The sequence below is a fragment of the Fringilla coelebs genome, assembly GCF_963513975.1.
Source record: "Fringilla coelebs genome assembly, chromosome: 5".
NCBI classification, from domain to species: domain Eukaryota; kingdom Metazoa; phylum Chordata; class Aves; order Passeriformes; family Fringillidae; genus Fringilla; species Fringilla coelebs.
In genome coordinates this window covers 13,653,565-13,671,759 of record NC_140033.1, presented here as the reverse complement: position 1 = coordinate 13,671,759, position 18,195 = coordinate 13,653,565, and the positions used below count along the sequence as shown (strand labels likewise).

The following is an 18,195-nucleotide window of genomic DNA, read 5'->3' as shown; positions in this document are numbered from 1 at the left end:
TTCCTACCCAGCCCAGGGACCCTCTTCCTTCCCTGCTGCTCATCTCACCCTGTAGTGACACTCTTCAACTTATTATCGAATAGTAGGAGAAAGCTATTCACTTTGATTTATTTGTGGTTTAGCAACTTTCCCCCCTTTCTTTGGTTAGTTTTCTGCTTAGCAAGCTAAGCTCACCCATCAGGGCAGCAGGTGAATGCCAGAGATGGTGCAAGGCAAAAGCATGGTTCAGAATGCATGGTTCAGAGTGGCACGTGCACAGGGAACAGCAGCCACAATTAATTATTCATTCAGCTCTGCCTGTCTTCTCTAAACTACTATCTTAAAAGCATGTATTTTGAAAAGGACACCTGACCTTGAAGATGAAAGATTTACCATTTGAATCTATCTTAAGGTGGTCTTCTCCTGGGCTGTGTCTGTTCAGATTTGAGGGTTGTTTATTTTTTTAAAGGGTGTACCTAGTGGCTGTTGACATAACTAGATTGATATGTTGTGAACCATATCCTTGGCAGCATTAAAACAGCATGGGCAGCAGGTTGAGGAAGGTGCTTCTTCCCCCCTATTCCACTCTCAGGAGACCCTCCTGGAGTACTGCATCCAGATCTGAGGCCCTCAGTATCATAAGGACATGGACCTGTTGGGGCAAATCCAGAGGAGGGCCACAAAGAGTGATCAGAAGGCTGAGGCACCTCTGCTGTGTAGACAGACTGAGAAAGCTGGGGTTGTTCAGCCTGGAGAACAGAAGGTTCTGGCAACACCTTGGAGCACCTTCCAGTACCAAGGGGGGCTCCAGGAAAGCTGGAGAGAGGCTTTTTACAAGATCATGTAGTGACAGAACAGGGGGAATGGCTTCAAATTAAAAGAGGGCTGGTTAAGATTAGCTTTCAGAAGCAATTCTATACAGTGAGACGCTGGCACAGGTTGTCCAGAGAAGCTGTGGCTGCCCCATCCCTGGAAGTGTTCAAGGTCAGGTTGGGTGGGCTTTGAGCAATCTGGTCTAGTGGAAGGTGTCACTGCCTATGGCAAGTGAGTTGGAACTGGATGACTTTTAAGGTCCTTCCAACCCAAACCATTCTGTGATTCTATGATCTAAGAATTGGTGGTAACATGCCTTTCTCTTTTTTATTTTCCTTTTTTTTTTTTTATTCTTTTTTCCTTTTTTTTCTTTTTTTTTTAATTTTTTTTCTTGTTCTTTTTTTTTCTTTCTTTTTTCTTTTTTTTTCTTTTTATTTCTTCTCCCAAAAGTGCTCTTCTCTAGCAGGAATTCACAGCCCTATAGAGGGATGTGGTGAAGAGTAAATGTGTGAAGTAAGCCTGTTAAAATTACCAAAAGACATAGAAAGTCTAGGAGACAACTCTAAAACTTTACTGACTCATTAGGATTAAAGTAAAAATTGTAAACTAGAGAAGATGAGATTTAAGTGGGGGAAAAGTGGTGAGGACTGCTGGACTACATGTCCAGAATATTGCTTTCTGCAGCACCAAATTCAGGAGAGAAGAAATGACAGATTGCATAAAGTTTCTGCAAAAACTTAGTGAACTTAACACATTGCTTATGAATTGCTTTTCTTGTACATTATCTGAGCAAATGTATTTAATAAGACTGCAGAGAATTTGCAGATTTTCAAAGGCTGGGGATCAGAACTAAAGAAGTAAGGAAATTTTTATATTTAAAACTTTTTAAATATTTGTTTAATTTTGGAAGTATTATTTTATAATATGCATTATATAGAAAAAAGAATTCTTGAAGTCTGAGGCTGAGACTACATTTGCATGTAGTCATACAGCAAATCACAGGCAAAAAAAAGCTGTGTTGTTTGATTCAGGAATTAAAAAATAGCAATAAAACCTGTATTTCTTCGATGCATGGAGATGTCATGAAAATGTGTTTTCTGCATGTGCTTTTGTATGTTCAGATAAATCCACTCTGGACTATTTTTGAGGTACATGTCAGCAAGCAATTAAATACTGGTTTGACGGTTTCAATCAACTTCTATGCAACTTGCAGCACATTTTTGCAGTACTGTCAAAACATGCATACCCACGGGACGTGAAAATTATGTGAATTTAATTTAAATCTAAATCACTGATTCTAATGTGAGACTAATTGAAATAAACCCTTTATTATCAGTTGAATTAAGTCAGTAAGAGATACCAACTAGTACCTGCGATTGTGGAATTTCAGAGCTAAGAAGTATAATGTTAGAGTACTTATGAAGGCCTGAGCAGCATTGCATGCATCAAGCAACAGATTTGTTCTTGTTTGCTATGGGAAGTTAAAGGATACATCTGAGGCCCTGTAACACCTTAAGGGAGCAGTGTGTATATGAGGACCAAAGTAATAAACTTCAGAAACCACTTCAGGGTACAACAGCATTACTCCTTTTAGAAATACAACTTTTGAGTATTTTACCTGTGAATTCATTAATTCTTTGTGTATCATTTAGCATTATTAAATTAGTAAATATTATTCTAAAATACTCAAAAACTTTTAGAGACATAGAGCAGTGGAAAAAATTGTATGACAGAAGTACTGAGGATGTGTTGTGTCCATGAGCTCACTTGATGAATTGAGGTTTAAGTGTAGGAGGAGGGATGTATGTTCCTTGCTGGGTTAGTTTCACTGGTTACCCTAGAAGTACCTAAGCATGATGTGTACCTAAGCAAAGTACCTGAGCCACCTGCAGTGGTACTGCTGAACCCATGGCACTGGTGAGGTGCCCAAGTGTTTGAAGTCATTTATATCTCAGTTTGGAGCAACTGAGAACAAAGACTGGGTTTTACACAATTGCACAATATTAACTCTAGCTATTTTGGAAAGACAGTGGGATCACTTCTTGGTACTTCAACTTGCCTAGATGAGGTTTGAAGGTTTACAGCATGAAAGCTGTGTCCAGATCAAAATGGAAACAGAACTTATTCTTAATTTTGTTGTTATGATAGTTCATCTTTAGTAAGACAAACTGATCTTTAGGAACCCCTAGGGGGTCTGACCAAGAAACAAGAAATCCTAGGCTAGGCATTAAATAAACACTTTATGAAAAGATGGTGCTTTCCTGAGAAAGGAGAGGGTAGGTTGTCTTTTATTATGCTGTTAGAAGCTGATTTTAAAATGGGATTTGCATACATTTTGACATGGAAATGGACAACACCTTCTTAGCTGGATAGGGCATGAAAAAGGAGAACCCTGTTTGTCATTAATTCCTCTATGAGTAGAATGGAGCAAACTGCATGCATGTCTGACTGAAATCAAGTGAAAGGGAGTGGAGTTCTCTGCCTCAAATATGGACAAATTCTGATTCATGGAGATGATTAGCAGAAAAAATAAGGCACTATCTCTGAGAATATGTATATATGTCAGTCCTTCTAGGATTTCCCAAAAATAACAGTCTAATTTATAGGTTTAGGAGTGGATTGTGCAGGACTAAGGTGCTCCAAGTAAACCAGTGTTCCTCATTTTTCCAAGAGATTAAACAAGACTCCAGAATCCTGTGGGGTTTCTGGAGGAGCTGCTGTGAAAAGTTGGGATTGCTGAGGCAATGGTGTCATCTGTAAGGTAATGTAAGCATAACTGAGTGTTTGTCAAGTGCCACTTGTTAGAGCTTTGTTCTCTTCCTCAGTACAACAGTTTGATTTGTTTATGAAGGTCTGTAATGTTTTAAGAGTCAAAGGATTGTCTTACAGGCCACAAACACAGCTTTGTAGAGTGTGGCTCTGAAAATGGATCAGGTGCTTGATTTGTTGGAGGAGTTGAGTCAGGATAATTGGAATTCGTAGAGATCTGGGTCCTCAGTCTTCTTTTCTGCTAAATGTGGTTAAGATAAGATGTCTGCAGAAATTATCAGCTAGAGGTTCAGAGATTCTTCTGAAATAATCTCCGTATGCAAAATCAGTACAATTCTGGCTTCCTCAAGCACTCTGACTTGCATTTCTCTAATACCCCTCTCCTGTCTTTTGGTGCTGAAATATCCATGGTACTGAAACATAAGAAACCTGATTTCGGTTCAGAGTGAGATTAGCATACAGATACAGAAAAACCCAAAATGCTTCATACAGCTGCTGCTCAAATATACATGCTAGTGTTTTACTGGGTTAAAGTTTTTTGCCTGAAGTCTCTTCTGGTTTTGCTGGTGCTGAATTGCCGAAGCTGTAGCCTTGTTTCTAGGTGGAAAAGAAATCCTGCATCTTGACCTACCTAGCAGTACAAGGAAACAAAATTAATTTTAGCACTGTTTTAGGCCCGCACAGCTTTAGCAAGAAAAATGTGCACTCCCAACAGATTGGACTCTTGTTTCTGGATTTTAAAGTTTTAGTCCCGATACACATTCCAGATTAGGCAGTCTTCATGTGCTGGGTACTAAGAAATGTTCCTGGGTTCAAGTAGCTTAAATGTGCCAGCTGTCTGATAATGCCAGTGGCCATCAGGAAAGCACTTAATAATTAAATTTTGGGCCTCATGTTGAAAATTCTATGGGAGTATTCTGATGCACAGCATAAAAGAGTCACCATAAAGTGCTACAGGCATATCACTATTTTTCTTCAATAGACACAAACCCAATTTCATCAGTCCAAATCTAAGTACAGAGATTAGATGTGTGCTTTTCAAGATAAGCTTAAATAGACCCTGATATCCTAACTTCATGCTCACATCAGACAAGTTTATGTCTATATCTAGGCTTTGGTAAGTAGGCAGTTTTATCAATGGTTTTATATGTAGTATTACAATAACACTATAGTATTACTATATTATATGTAGTATTACTATTACTTATAAGAAATACATTTATAGCCTGAAAATAGGTTACAAAAGAATCATTCTTAGCTACTTCTTATTTCATAGCCACTTAATTAAACCTTGCAAGATGAGCAAAGGAAGTGATCCCTCACAAAAAAAAAATCCTTTCCCCCGTATTACCTACAATGAATAGTTCTTTTAACTATTGAGTAGTTTTGTTCTTAGCCTTTCTGCAGATTGTGGGTTCTGTGCTGAAATTTCTGTATTAAGATTCTAGAGTTAGAAAATAATTATTTCCTGTGCACTATTTTCTCAATATGATTAAATGTAGAACTTGTCTGTCAATTAGCACAAATTGTCTCTGTTAGTATGACATTGCATAAAGATAATTATTTACAGAAGTTAATCTATAAGATGAATGTCTGTGGTCTTCAGCGCAACTGTAGAAGTCCTTTCCTATTTAAATATGTCTTAATATTGCTGATAAATTTCCCATTTTAGATTAAAAACTAAAGCATTGATTGTCACTTCCTGAAACATTTGGTTTAGCTGATTTATTGCTGGATCACTTGAGATGCCCAATATTAAGGTACAGAAAACCATCAAGATCCTGATTTTATTTTAAACAAAAGCTAACATCAGCCTTGGTTCCAGAAGATGTATTTTTATTTTCAGATAGTGAAAGCATTGCTTTGAATTTACTTCTGCTAGATTGTTTGCATGGTTACTATGCATATTCTCCACCCACCCCCTCCAAATTCTGATGCATTGTTTTGTTTCTTTATATAAGTTAACTCTCCCTTAACATGTGTTATATTTTAAATCTTCATGATCAGTCAATGCCTTACTGGCCATTGAAGACCTCTGATATGACCTTTATCACAAGCTGACATGGGGCAGCAATCACCATTCACTTTGCAGCAGCCTTGCAGCCCTGTGGATCCCCAGGATTATGTGTTAGGACAGGCTTTGACAGCTGCTCCACAGGCATGAATCTGAGATATAAAATAGGTACTAGCAGTGTGTAATGTCCTGGCCATAAAGTGATGGAGGTATACCACACAACCACTAGTTCCTTTCAACCTTCTATTTCTCAGCTTAGCTGGAACTTTTTACTAGCATACATTTTTGCTGGCTTTTTTTCACCGTCAGTTTTAAACATTGTACCTGTTTGTCTTATTTATTTTGTGTGTTAACATTACTTGCCTAATATTACTTACCTATTATTGTTTCTTCTGCTTATTTATACTTCCATATTTTATTGTGTCTTATTATTCCCTGGCTTCAGTGATTGCCTCTTCTGTGAAGCATGTACACCTGCAGTGAATGACTTCCTAAACAGGAATCCCAGAAGCATTCAGGGCTGTTTTGTTTAGCTAGGCTTTTGCCTCAAAAATATAGTGGTTTATTTTTTACAAAAGTCCCATGTTCAAATTAAATAAAAACAAACCAACCAAACAAAGCCACAAAACAACTGGTTATGCACCTTCAAAGATCTGTTGACTAAATTTCTGGGTTCCATCTTTGGGTCCAGTCAGTCAGGATATTTTGAATCCAGTTCTCTCTTCTGTCCAGTTGAAATCACTGCCAGGAGAACCCACACTGCCCTCTGAAGAGCTTACTTACTGTCAGTAATCTTTGAGAGTTGTGGTTCTGTTTTCACACTCCCCATCTTCTTCCAAGGCCTCAGGCAGAAGATTCTGTGATTAAGATAGAAACCTGAATAAACTGGGGCCATTCCTGCTCCTGCCCCACTGGGATTCCTGCATAGTCAGGAGGGTGCACAGCCAGGGAACGCAGCACTCCAGTTAACAACTTCTAGCTTAATTTCCTGGGGAACACCACTGCATATATGTGCTCAAATATATGGAATTTAATCCTGAAACATTGAAAAATACCTTGCAGTGTGAGCTAACATTTGTCAGTATGTTTCATGTTGGACACAGCTGTGAAATAAATTTGCATTTAAACTGAGGTCCCGTGCTGGTCTGCTGCAAATTGCTGGGTTTGGCTGGGTTTAGTGGACAAGCCAGCAACTCGTGGCTGCAAGAGGAGTTGCATGTATGTGAGAATAGCTGAATGGCTGCCCATTTAAATATAGCTGAAACAAATTACTTGTAATGGTATCATTTAACATTAAACATACTGCCATTCCAAATCTTGAGAGTTATGCCAAAGGAAGTATTTCTGGTTAATGGGAAACCCACCATTTCCAGCAGCAGTCAGCTGGCTGAGGGTTTGGCACAGGGATTCTTTAACATGCAGAGCTGTGCCACAGCAAAGCTCAGCTTGTTGACTGAACTTTTTATTTTGGGTGGTGACGCCATAGCTCTTATATCTGCATACTTGTGAGTATGGAGTATTTGTAAGAAGAAAAATAGGTGATAAAGACTTCTGTGTTTATCCAGCAGCTGACTGTAACAGGATCTTAATCTGCTTGGTCCGCTTGTACTCCAATGTGTAAAAATTAAAGATAATCAGACCCTCAGAAGCTTAATTTTTTATTACCAGTTACCATACATTATTGTGAGGAGTTCAGAACCTGAATTTGGAGTTAATGTGGACAGTGTGTATATCCTTGCCAGCAGTGGCTGCAGCTGCAGCACTGTTGATCGAAGGACTGACTTTCCCTAAGCCTTCCAAAACTAAATTAGAAGTTTGATGAGTTTCGAGAAGAAAAATCGTGTGATAAGTGAAACGAGTTTTGCATTTAACTCTGCTGATCCTGACCTTTCGCTGTTGAGGCTTTCCCTGCTCGTCGCGTGAGTAGGGACGGTACGGAGCAGAGAGACGGATGGCGGCAGCGACGGCGGGTCCGGGAGGGGGAGCTCCGGGCCCGCCGCTCTCCCCCTCCCGGCTCGCTGCTCGCCTCCTCCCGGCCCTCCGCTCCCGGCAGCCTCCCGGCCGCTGACGGCGCCTGCGGCCCGGCGGCCCCCGCCGAAGGACGGCCCGAGCCCTGCCGGCGAAGCTGTCAGCGCGCCAGGGGAAGGTGCCGCTGGTGGGTTTTGCAGCGGCGGGCTGAATGTGAGTGAGGGTCGCTACAGAGGCTGCCTTGCTTTGTTGCCGCTGTGCTCGTGCGGCGTGAGAAACCCGGTGTAGGAGCCGCACGAGGTTGTAGGACCCAGCTATCGCTGGAGAAAAACACCCACAGCCTTACGTACCTGCCCGGTGCGGGGGAGGCGACACGTGTGGAAGGGCTGCCGGCAGCACCTGCGGTGTCCGGAGTAGCTGAGGCGGTGCAGAGTGCGAGGATGGCATCCAGCTCCCGCCCCGCTCCGCCGGGAGGGGCTCGGGAAGCCTGAGCGCAGCCCTGGCCTGCGGGACTGAGTGTGGCAGTGCCTCTTGTGCAGCGAGGACCTTTTAAAACTGGCCTAATGGTTCACAGTAATGTAAGTGAGCAAATCAGGTGTAGATATATGGAGGAGAGGAGAGAATAGCAGTTCATTACTTTAGCAAAGAAGGAGAAAATAGATTTAATTATGAGTATTTTAGACTCAGAACAGGAAGTGCCAATACTGAAACTTCATGCATAACCAGAACTTTGACCCTTGGTTATCTGTACTGTGATTATTTTTACTTTTTTTCCCAACTATATCAGCATGCTGTTGTGCAGATATGATAGCTCGTGTTGCTTACAATCCTGGAATCTAATACAGTCTGTGATTTTTATTTTTATCTGCACAAATCTACACAAATTATTGCTAAGATTTTTAGCTTGAGAGTAGACACTAAGCTCCATTTGCTGCAGCCTCAGAAAGATTAAAGAGAAATGCATGCAGGTAACTAGAAACTTAGCAAGACCCATATTTTCAAGAAGTCACCTTGATTTCTCCCTTAAATATGTGTTTGTATGTTCTGTATTTTGTTTTGCCTTTTTGGGGTATATTTCACATGTAGCAATGTGGTTAAAAAATAATGCAAACTATGATTACATTGGTAATGGGTAGTATTTTAGAAATATATGAAGAGTTTTTTTTTTTTAAATTTGGTTAATAACATGACAGTGGTACCAAAGTAGTTTAAACAAAATATGCCAGCGGGGAACTGCTGACTCTTGAATTGGCAGCTGTCAACTTTTTAATGCTATGTTTTATATGTATTCTATAGAGCTTTTTAAATAAAGAACAAGTCAGTTCCTGAGTGTTTGCTTTTGGAAGCCTCGATATGGCTCTAGATGTCTAAGCTCAATTTAAATAATTTCATTTGAAAAAATTAAATTTCACCTAAAACTTTCATGATACTGAATTATTCTTTAAATATATCTGATTTCTCTCAATGTGCAGTTCTTGGAAAGAGAGGGACTACCTGCAAGCTTTAAGGGCTAAATAGTATCAGGTTTAATGTTGGCATTACCGCTTTACCTCTGCTATGCTGTGGTATGAATTACAGCTGGATTACTTGCTGTGTGCATGGATTACATTCTCCCTCTATTTGTTCTAATGAACTTAAAAGGAGAAAACCAGAAAGTTCTATATTTCTGTTACATTTTTCTAAATGACACTAGAAAACTTTATTAGACTTTTCAGGGAAAAAAATAAAACCTACTTGTTTACTTGAAACCAGTGTTATCTGATACAGGTGTCTGTCTAAGTCTGTGAAATACTATGGCTGTTAAATGAGCTCTGATTTCTGTAAAGTGAGAAATGTCCTGAGGTATCTAACCAGTGTTGCTTTATATTTAATTAAAATGCAAAATGCAGTCTATGTACCAGATTTTTACAGGTAATTATAAAGAGAAAGGCAGAAGTCCTACAAAAGTAGTCCGTGTAACTCTGATGTTTAATAATTTTATAATTAGCCAGGAAGGGGTGGGAGAGTATGTAATAATTGCAACTCCTAAACTGGCATAAAATTACTAACAAGAGAGAGGTCCCTGATAAAGGATGAATCAAGATTGCTTGTGAACGAGAGCTCCGCAGACCTTTTTCAGTATATTGACTCTATGAGGCTACATCTGGAGACAGCAATACACACTGTACTTGCAAGGTGAGAGCAGTCTATTGTAGGAAGCAAATGCTAAAAGACTCAAGGTTGTGTTAAAAAATGTGCTTAGTCTCCATCCCTACACTGTAATTCAACCATGGATTAATATCAGATTGAAGCCAAAGTTGTGCCAAGAATGTTTTGCAAGGGAAGAAGAGCAGAAAGATAAATTGCATCTCTTTTTGATGCATGGTACAACTGCAGTTGTAACAGGCAATGCCTGATGCCGGCTGCCACACTTTGCTCTGGAGCCTTCAGGCCATAAAAGTTCACTGTCCTTTTGTAAGTGCCACCTCTGATGTTCTCTGAAAGTGTTTCATAGTCTGTTGCTAATCAAGTTCTTGGCTAGAATTGATATCTTGGAGTGGGAGGAGCAGTAAGGGAGCAGAAAGTTTATGTAAGTGTGGTTCGCATGTATGTGCTTGACAGATATGCAGCTGATTAGCTGGAGGTTACAGGCTGACTTTTACTGTGGCAGTAGCCCCAGATACTTTGGTATCTTTCCATACTTTGAGCAGGGCAGTGAGTTTTTTCAGTGAATGAGTGAGTTACTGCAGTGGTTTTGTTTTTATGGTCTTCCCTAGTTTGATGAGGCTAAGAGGCAGAGGGAAGCCTTGACCTAATCTTGTTACAGTAAACAAGAGGTAAAGACTTCTAAACCTTCTGTTGATGTGATTGTTGAATGTTTAACAGTCTTTTGTTCCCAGTTGTTTACAGTAATTGAGTCTTTTCCCTTGTAGTGCTTGTGCTGCTGTCCTCATTAGTGTGTATTCCAAGATAAATACCATACAGGAGACTTGCAAATACTGTACAGCAGATGATCTGTTCTCTGGTTTTGTTTGCTGAATGTTACACCTTCCAAAATATGTTAGTTCCTAATACTGAGAATAGACCTCATGTCCTTAGGCAAAACAGCAAAGACAGACAGCAGACCTTTTGTAACTGCCACTGCTATCACTTTTTATGCAGTAGGCATTTAGGCATCTGAAATGTAAGGAGAAATAAGAACAAATAAAACTGCCAGAATTCTCTCATAAGTAAGATCTATCATAGTGAATGTGCTTTTGAACTGCTTTTCTCCTTGAATTACTTTTTTCGTACCTTTAGCAACTTAGAAAGTCAAGGAATTTGGGACTAGGGAGGAGGAAAGGAAGGGGGGTAAATTTAGGATCTGCAGATTTCCTCAAGTGTTACAATGATCTTCTGGTGGGATAGATAGCCCTCTTCTTCTATGTCATCCTGCACTCAGTGATCCTCTGTTTCTGGATATCATTTGAAACTACTTGAGCACTTCAGTGTAAATAAACCTTTTTCTCTCAGTACTTAGATACAGTAGGCAAATCCCAGGGGTGGTAGCTCAGGCATGGTTAATTTTGGTTCACTTGTTAGCCATTGCTGGTTAAATCTTCTGTACTGTCTAGCTAACAATTGTCAGACTCAGCAAAAAGCTTTAGAAAAGGCTTGCTCTGTGATCCATTTGCCAAATACAGAGTTTAGTTCCTCCTCTGTAATCAAGCTGGAGTCAGTTGATTATAGCTGAGATTTATCATGCCAGTATCGTGCTTGTTGTCCTTTCCCTGTCTCTTTGGTTAAGTGATTCCCATTGCTGGAAAAAAACAACTTGAATCTCAAATTCTTCCAATTTAGAAGTATCTTCTATTATCTCTAAACAGTAGGATTTCTTTCAACTGTAGAACATGACTTTGATGAGAAGGGACAACTTCCAGAAGATTGTAATCTCTTCTGGAGTTTGCTGTCTCCTGACAGATGGAGAAAGGTTTCAGTCCTTGAGCAAGAACACAGATAGTCTGATTCAGAGGAAGCAATTGGTAGGTAAGAAATGTCATGTTGGATTTTTTCCATTTCCTTCCCTTTTTTAAATCTACCTTTGTATTTCACTGTCAATTACATTTTTGGCATTGTGGCCAGGAAAACAGCTTCAAGCTGGATTGATATTGCTGTGGCTGTGTTTTTCTTAAAGTTAGAAATTACTTCTTTTAATATTTCCCTCATTTAGAATATCTGGTTTAAATGACTTAAATTTAAATTGTAATCTCAAGGGATCTCACAGCTCAGTCCCTCTGCACAGAGGCCACCCCAGCTGTATTTGAGGTGCCTGCTGTTTGCTATGCTGGCTGGTGCCTGGCTCCTGCTTTGTCACAAGTATCTGGTGCTTGTCTGCACCCAGCTCCCTGCCGGAGGCCGCAGCCCTGACACAGAGTGCAGGAATGCACACAGCCAGCTCGGGCTTGACGCTGTGCCTGAGTTCATAAAGTTTCTTGGGACCCAGAGCACGGGGGTAACACTGCCAGGCAGTGGCTTTGTCTGAAGTCTTTGCCGTTTTCCCCAGTGCTCTTGCCTTTGGAAGTGCTATACAGAAACATCCGAAGTGACTCACTTTAGATTGAAAAAAGGACTTCAGTCTTATGCTGAAAAAGATGTGGGGTAATTTTTAAACCCACAGTGTCCCTAGAAGTGTGGGGACATTTGCACTGAGCTGCACCTCTGCTAATGGGCCCAGCTGGAGCTGATTTGTTTCTGCATCTATGGTACAGATAATCTGACCATGGATAATTGAGTGTTGACTCTATAAATAACCCACTTTGAAATCCTTGTCTTAAAATTGTTTTCTCTTCTTCCTGTTAGCTTCCAAGCTTACTCTCTGTAGTCATTTCTTGGCTGACCAAGGGTTACTCTCATGTCTTGGCAAACATATGTCCTATTCATATCTTCCCACCTGAAGTGAAATGTTACAGCAATCATGGTGAAACCAGGTTCTAGCTCTACAAAAAGCCAGCTAAGTCCTAGTAGGAAGTAATCATCCTAATGTTTTATTACATATGCTCCAATTGACTCTTGGGGTTTAAACCAAAAATGACTGACACACATGAAACATTTGATACCTTGGAAAGATTATTTATTGCATGCTTCTTCTCAGAGACATCCTTTTACTTATGTAATAGTTAAATGTCTTTAGGTAAAACTGGTTCATTTGTATAGACTTGCTTCGAGTTGGACTTCTAATTGTCTTGGTTTGTTTGCTTACTGTCCATGTTAAAATTCACAAGAATTGTTCTGAGTTGAGCTATGCCTTGCTTTAATAAGATTGTTTTTCTATTAGCTTATAGAAAGTAATTAGAATGCCTCCTAGGAAAAATATCTGTGTCTTCAGCTGGTGAGCACATACTTTTTCTTTTTTTTTCCCAAAAGTTTTTCTAAAATATGGTACATATGTGCTTCTGAGCAGATCCATGGAAAGTTAGAGCCATCCACACTGGATGACAGTTTATTCAGGGCATTGGAAGTGGGAGAAAGGAAAACAGAATTGCACAGCTGTGCTGTCACAGCAGTTCTTGCACCTTGGTAGATAGTTGCACTGGTATTCACCTTTCTCTTCTCCCTGTGTCATTCCTGCCATATTATTCTAAAACAGAGGCAACATCAGTGGGTGAATAAACTTTGAATGCTTTAAATTAATGCACTCTAATGGCTGTGTGGCCTTGGAAAATGCCTTTCTTCACACAGCATCTGAAACACTGATCAGGCTTCAACAAACTTTGGAAAACTCAACTTGAAAAAAACTGAGCAAATACCTATCTGAGAAAGAAAATCTTATATATCTGTATCTATATAGGTATAGCGGACATTTAATATTGTGGACATAAAAAACTCTCATCACAAGCAATGAAGGGAAATTTGTTAAATTATGAATGGAGAAATAGTTTATCCAGAAGAAGTAATTTGTATTATGTGAAGTTCATTGCAGTGTTGAATGGTCAAGGGGTGCATGAAGAGACAGAATATGAAGTAGTTGTCACTTGGACTCTCAGAGGTTAATTTGCATTTATTTCATTCATGTGCAGTTAGGTCTGAGTTTCTTTAGTTTGCACAGTTAGAAGTCATAAATTATGTAAGTTAAAGTGAAAGCCAACTTTAGAATTAAGAATCTGTATGTAAATACAAAACTAAAGAGTTTTTTAAAGGGAGAAGAACAGATTAAAAATGCCCTACAAACCCACTTTTGTATTTGGATATGTTTTTCAGTGCTGTCTCTTGAGTTTTTTTTCTGTAGAAGGTTAAGAGTTTGGTTTCTTGTTTGTAAGAGCTATTGTATGTAATGAGGGAAATGTGAACAAGTGACCTCTTCAGGAATTGTTTTTCCACATTCATTTTGGAGGCTGTGTATTAAGGGGTTATCACTTGTGGTTATTCATGCAGCATTCTAAATAATAGATTTTCTTACCTCTGGCAAATAACGTGCTTGAAAGATGAGTGAACTGATTTATCTAAAATGTCTGGAATGAGGAAATACTCTGAACTGACAGCTATGCTGCTTTTGTAGCAGGTTTTGATAAAGCCAATTGAAACTTAAATGTAGGCTCATTCAATTTTCAAAACAAAACAAGTGTCCCTAGCTGGGCAGATCTGTATCGTTACCTGGATTTTGAAATGATGTCAGAATATTCCAAGGGAATTAATTTGATGCCTTGGAATACCCATGAGGAGTGGCAAACACAGAAAACCAAGTAAAAAAATCATATATAGATTTTAGCTTGGATTTCCTAAAATATTATAATTATTGTAATAATGCTACTAGTAATAAAAATAGTAATAGCAATAGACCTTATGTGATTGTATCTATTTTCTGTTTTGTCTGAGAATTTTTAGCTCTTTGCTGGTTTGGTTCAAAAATCTGAAGTTTCAGCAGTCTTGTGAAAATCAGCAAGTGTGAGGAGATAGCTTAAATAACGTGGCCCAGAGAACAGTATTCCATGTGCTAGCAGCACATTTGCAGCTTGTACTGACAGCTGGCACGCGTCTACCTGCAGACCAAACAGAACTTATCCCTTGGGGAGAGGGACAAAGACTGTGGATACAGGATGAAATTATGAGGCTGCTGGGGGACAGAGAAGCCTATGGTAACAGAGATGGAGCAATTTACCATTCAAACCTACGAATTTATAGAAAAAAATTTCCGTTTTTTCTGTGCTTAAGAAAAAGCTTGGTAAGAAATACATTGACTCACCAGGTGCTGGGTTTGGATCCCAAGTAAAAGAAAAAGCCAGAAGGTTTAAACAACAGCTTATATGCAAGTCCTGCAAAGATGTTATTTTGGGCTAATTTCAGTGAAGTTACTATTTCTCTAGAAGTTATTTGTATGGAATGATAAAATCAGATAATGATATGAGATCTTGATATTGAATAGAATCTGGTGTCATGTTTTTCACAGAGCCAGGTGAAGAGTATGTCACCTAAAAATGATAGCCTTTTTTCTCAGAATCATAATAGAGCACTGTTTTTTTTCCAAACCACCTCAGTAGTCCCATCTCACTCTGCAATCTTTTCCTAACAGTAAAAAGGAATGACATTATATATTTTTGGATTAAGTAAAGCATTAAAGAAACATTAAACATTTCTGGTTTATGATAAATGTGGGGAAACATTTAATTTGTTCTTAAAGCAATAATGTACATTAATTACTTTATTTTGTTATTGTTATGTAAATATAGTTAAGGAAAATAAGTAAAGAGGGAAATAGAGATACAGTGAAATATTTTACCTCATAACTATAAATGAATAAAAATATGTGTCATTAGACGACCTTGAATGTGAAAGTTCTGCCTGAGGGAAAAGGTCTATTATATGGTACAAAGCATGAGAGGATGACAATACTAGATTTTCCTCTATTTTGCAACAATCTGGAGTGTAATTATTTAAGTCGGGTGTTTGAATAAATAAATAGATGATTTGTTTATAAATTTGTACATTTAGCCAAATAAAAGATTTCTCTTCACATATAAAATCACCCACAATATTCTGATTTGTTGGCAGTATTTACCTTTGAGAGTACTGTGGCTTGATTGCTAGAAATATTTTAGCATTTCACCTGATATGTCTGTCCTAAGTTTAGGGCTGATAATGCATTTCCATCCTCCAAGTACAAAAATAGTGGGAATGTGGGTCAGCAGGTAGTAAGATACGAGTGCAATGGTGAGGGCTGTCCTTGTGGTGCTGGACACAAGGTTTGAGGTGGTATTTAGCTCAGACTCTCATTTCATGTTGGACTTAACTGTGCATCTCCTCCAGCAGAATGTGAAATTTCTGTGCATAAGCTTTCCTTGCTTTTCTTTGGTAGGCTGTCACTCACAAAAGTGTGTACCCAAGATTCGCTTGCTCTGTTACTTCTTTTTTGCCTGGGGATTTTTGGCCTTGGTGAGCTGAGAAATATAGAGTTGAAAATTGTCATTTTTTTCTGCAGTAGCAATGTGTCAGGTGGCAAATACTGGTTACACGTGTAGAATTGTGTCATTACAGGAGTGATAAATTCCTACTTAAGTCTTCAATTCCTTTTTAAATCAAGTTAATACTCTAAATCATTAATATCCCCTTTTATAGCTGTAGAAACAGCTATACAGTTAAATCTAGGTCTTCCTGCTCAAGGATGTGAAGACTGACATTGTCACCAGGGCAGGGTATTCACACTTCTGTTGTTTTCCTGTCTGTCTGATACTTCTGTGATACCTTGGAACTTCATATTTATATCTCAGAATCCTTATAAAAGAAGTAGGCAAATACCCAGAAGCTTCAGTTTACATTTATGATAATTAATTGCAGTATTTGAAGCATCTTTGGAATTCCATTTGACCCTTCTTTCTTTTCATGCTTTTTACTCATAAGGAATAATAGTGTTCTGGGAAGTGCTGTGTGTGGATCTTTATGGAATTTTGCCATTTTTATGATATTTGGCCACGTAAATGTAAAACAGTGAGAGTCTAGAGACTATTTCTCATGCGTTTTATAATTATCCTGACAAATGCCAGGTTATCCCATAAATAAAAAAAAGAATTTCCAGGAAAACATCATGTTCATCCTACTGTGTTGTAGGATGAACATGATGTTTTCCTGGATCAAGGAAGTAAAAATTCAGTGTCCTCTTCTAAATATACACTTGTGGGTTTTGCTGCTTTTAATTTTGCACTCTGGTTCATTTCTGCAGTTACTTGAGTTGTATCAACAATTATTTAAAAAAAAAAGAAAAAGAAAAAAAAAAAAAACCCTGCAGCCGTTTTCAGCTCGTGTTGTTCTTGGCATGGGTTCAGTTCTGGTGTCCAACTGGTAGGACCGAAACTTGGTGCTTAACAAGTGCCTGTAGTCAAAACAGTTGGTGTGTGCGAGCAGAGATGTGGCGTTTGCTGCGGCAGGTCATCTGCCGGATTTTCCCCCGTGTGCAGAATACCTAATCACGTTGCTGTGTTTCTCTGACGGCATCTGTGGCAATGTGAATCGCTTCACGTTCCAAAAGTACATGTTTACAGTCGTCGTAGAATCAGATTAAGTTGGCAGCCTGCTCCTCTCTGTAAGTGGCTCAGTTTACATTTCTTCTTCTAGCAGGATGTTTTGCATAATTTTGCTGATCCTACTCACTTGTAGACTTTGTGAAATGGAGAATCGTTTTTGTGGGTTTCTGTCAGAAAGCAAAGCTTGTGTTTATTGTAAATAAACACCAGCAGAACAGTGGTTATTTTAGCACTTGATAATTTCCCAATTATGTCATTTGACCTGGAATGAAGCTTGTGATTGTTGAGCAGTGTTTTATGCAGCAGATCAGTCCGGGGGTTGGAGCTGGCAGTTTATTTCCTTTGTCAGTTTACAAGAAGTATCAAAATGAAACCGACTGTGCTGTTTCCTTTCCAGTGCGCAGTGCAAGAAGGGTGGAACGGTTTGCGGATATTATTTCCAAACTTTTTCAGCTGGACTTGGAATAGTGTTTTGTCAAAAAAGCTGGTAAAGTTATCCTTCAATCTTGCAACATTATGCTGTTGTTTGCTAACATCAAATACAATTTTATTTTTGTTTAACCTCACGTACCGGGTTTTGCTAGTGTTTTTTCAGACTGTGGCTGCAAAATGAAAGTGCTTATAAGGTGTTTATGAATTCTTGTTATGAACCAGCTGCCAGTTCCTGCAAGATGACACATTTCTGCTAGAGTCTAGGTTGTTCATTTTCTGGTTGCTGGCTGTTGCTTTTCGGGCATGTGTGGGTTTTTTTCTGTTTTGGTTTTATTAGGGTTAATGCCAAGTACATTTGCAAACTTTGAACTGAGATCAGTACAAAGTGGTAGGTTTCATTTACGGTTTATTGAAATTGTAAGTGTACATTGCTCAACTTTGCACAGTGAAAGGCTGTGCAACAAAGCACCTCAGGATATAATGTAAATAGAAAAACTGTAATTCGTGCTTAGGCGGTGTATGAGTTACCATGAGTAACATCTTCATCAACAAGACTATGAGATACTAAATTTCATTACCATCTGCTTAAATATTGTAAATGGGGAGTAACAGTATTCATATTGTGTTGAGCAGTTGGATTTTATGCTATTCCAAGTAAAAGGACCATGAACTCACGTGTTGTGATGAATACAAACATAAAAAGGAGTTTTATTATTCTATAAATTTTTACTAGCAGTAAATAACTTACTT

The 18,195-nt window shown here is 38.9% G+C and overlaps 1 protein-coding gene across 6 annotated transcripts in view; it reads left to right on the top strand.

Annotated features, from left to right (window-relative positions):
• The window catches only part of ATXN7L1 (ataxin 7 like 1), a 110,713-nt gene that overhangs the window by 54,672 nt on the left and 37,846 nt on the right, over positions 1-18,195 (top strand). The window contains exon 1 of one of the 6 annotated variants that reach the window (XM_084206825.1): positions 8,050-8,121. The exons of 3 other annotated variants lie outside the window; for them this stretch is intronic. The gene's annotated coding sequence lies outside the window, so the exon portion shown is untranslated. Of the gene's footprint in view, positions 1-8,049; positions 8,122-17,028; positions 17,073-17,350; positions 17,501-18,195 lie in introns of those variants that run through there. 2 more of the 6 variants (XM_084206824.1, XM_084206823.1) reach the window with 2 other exon arrangements.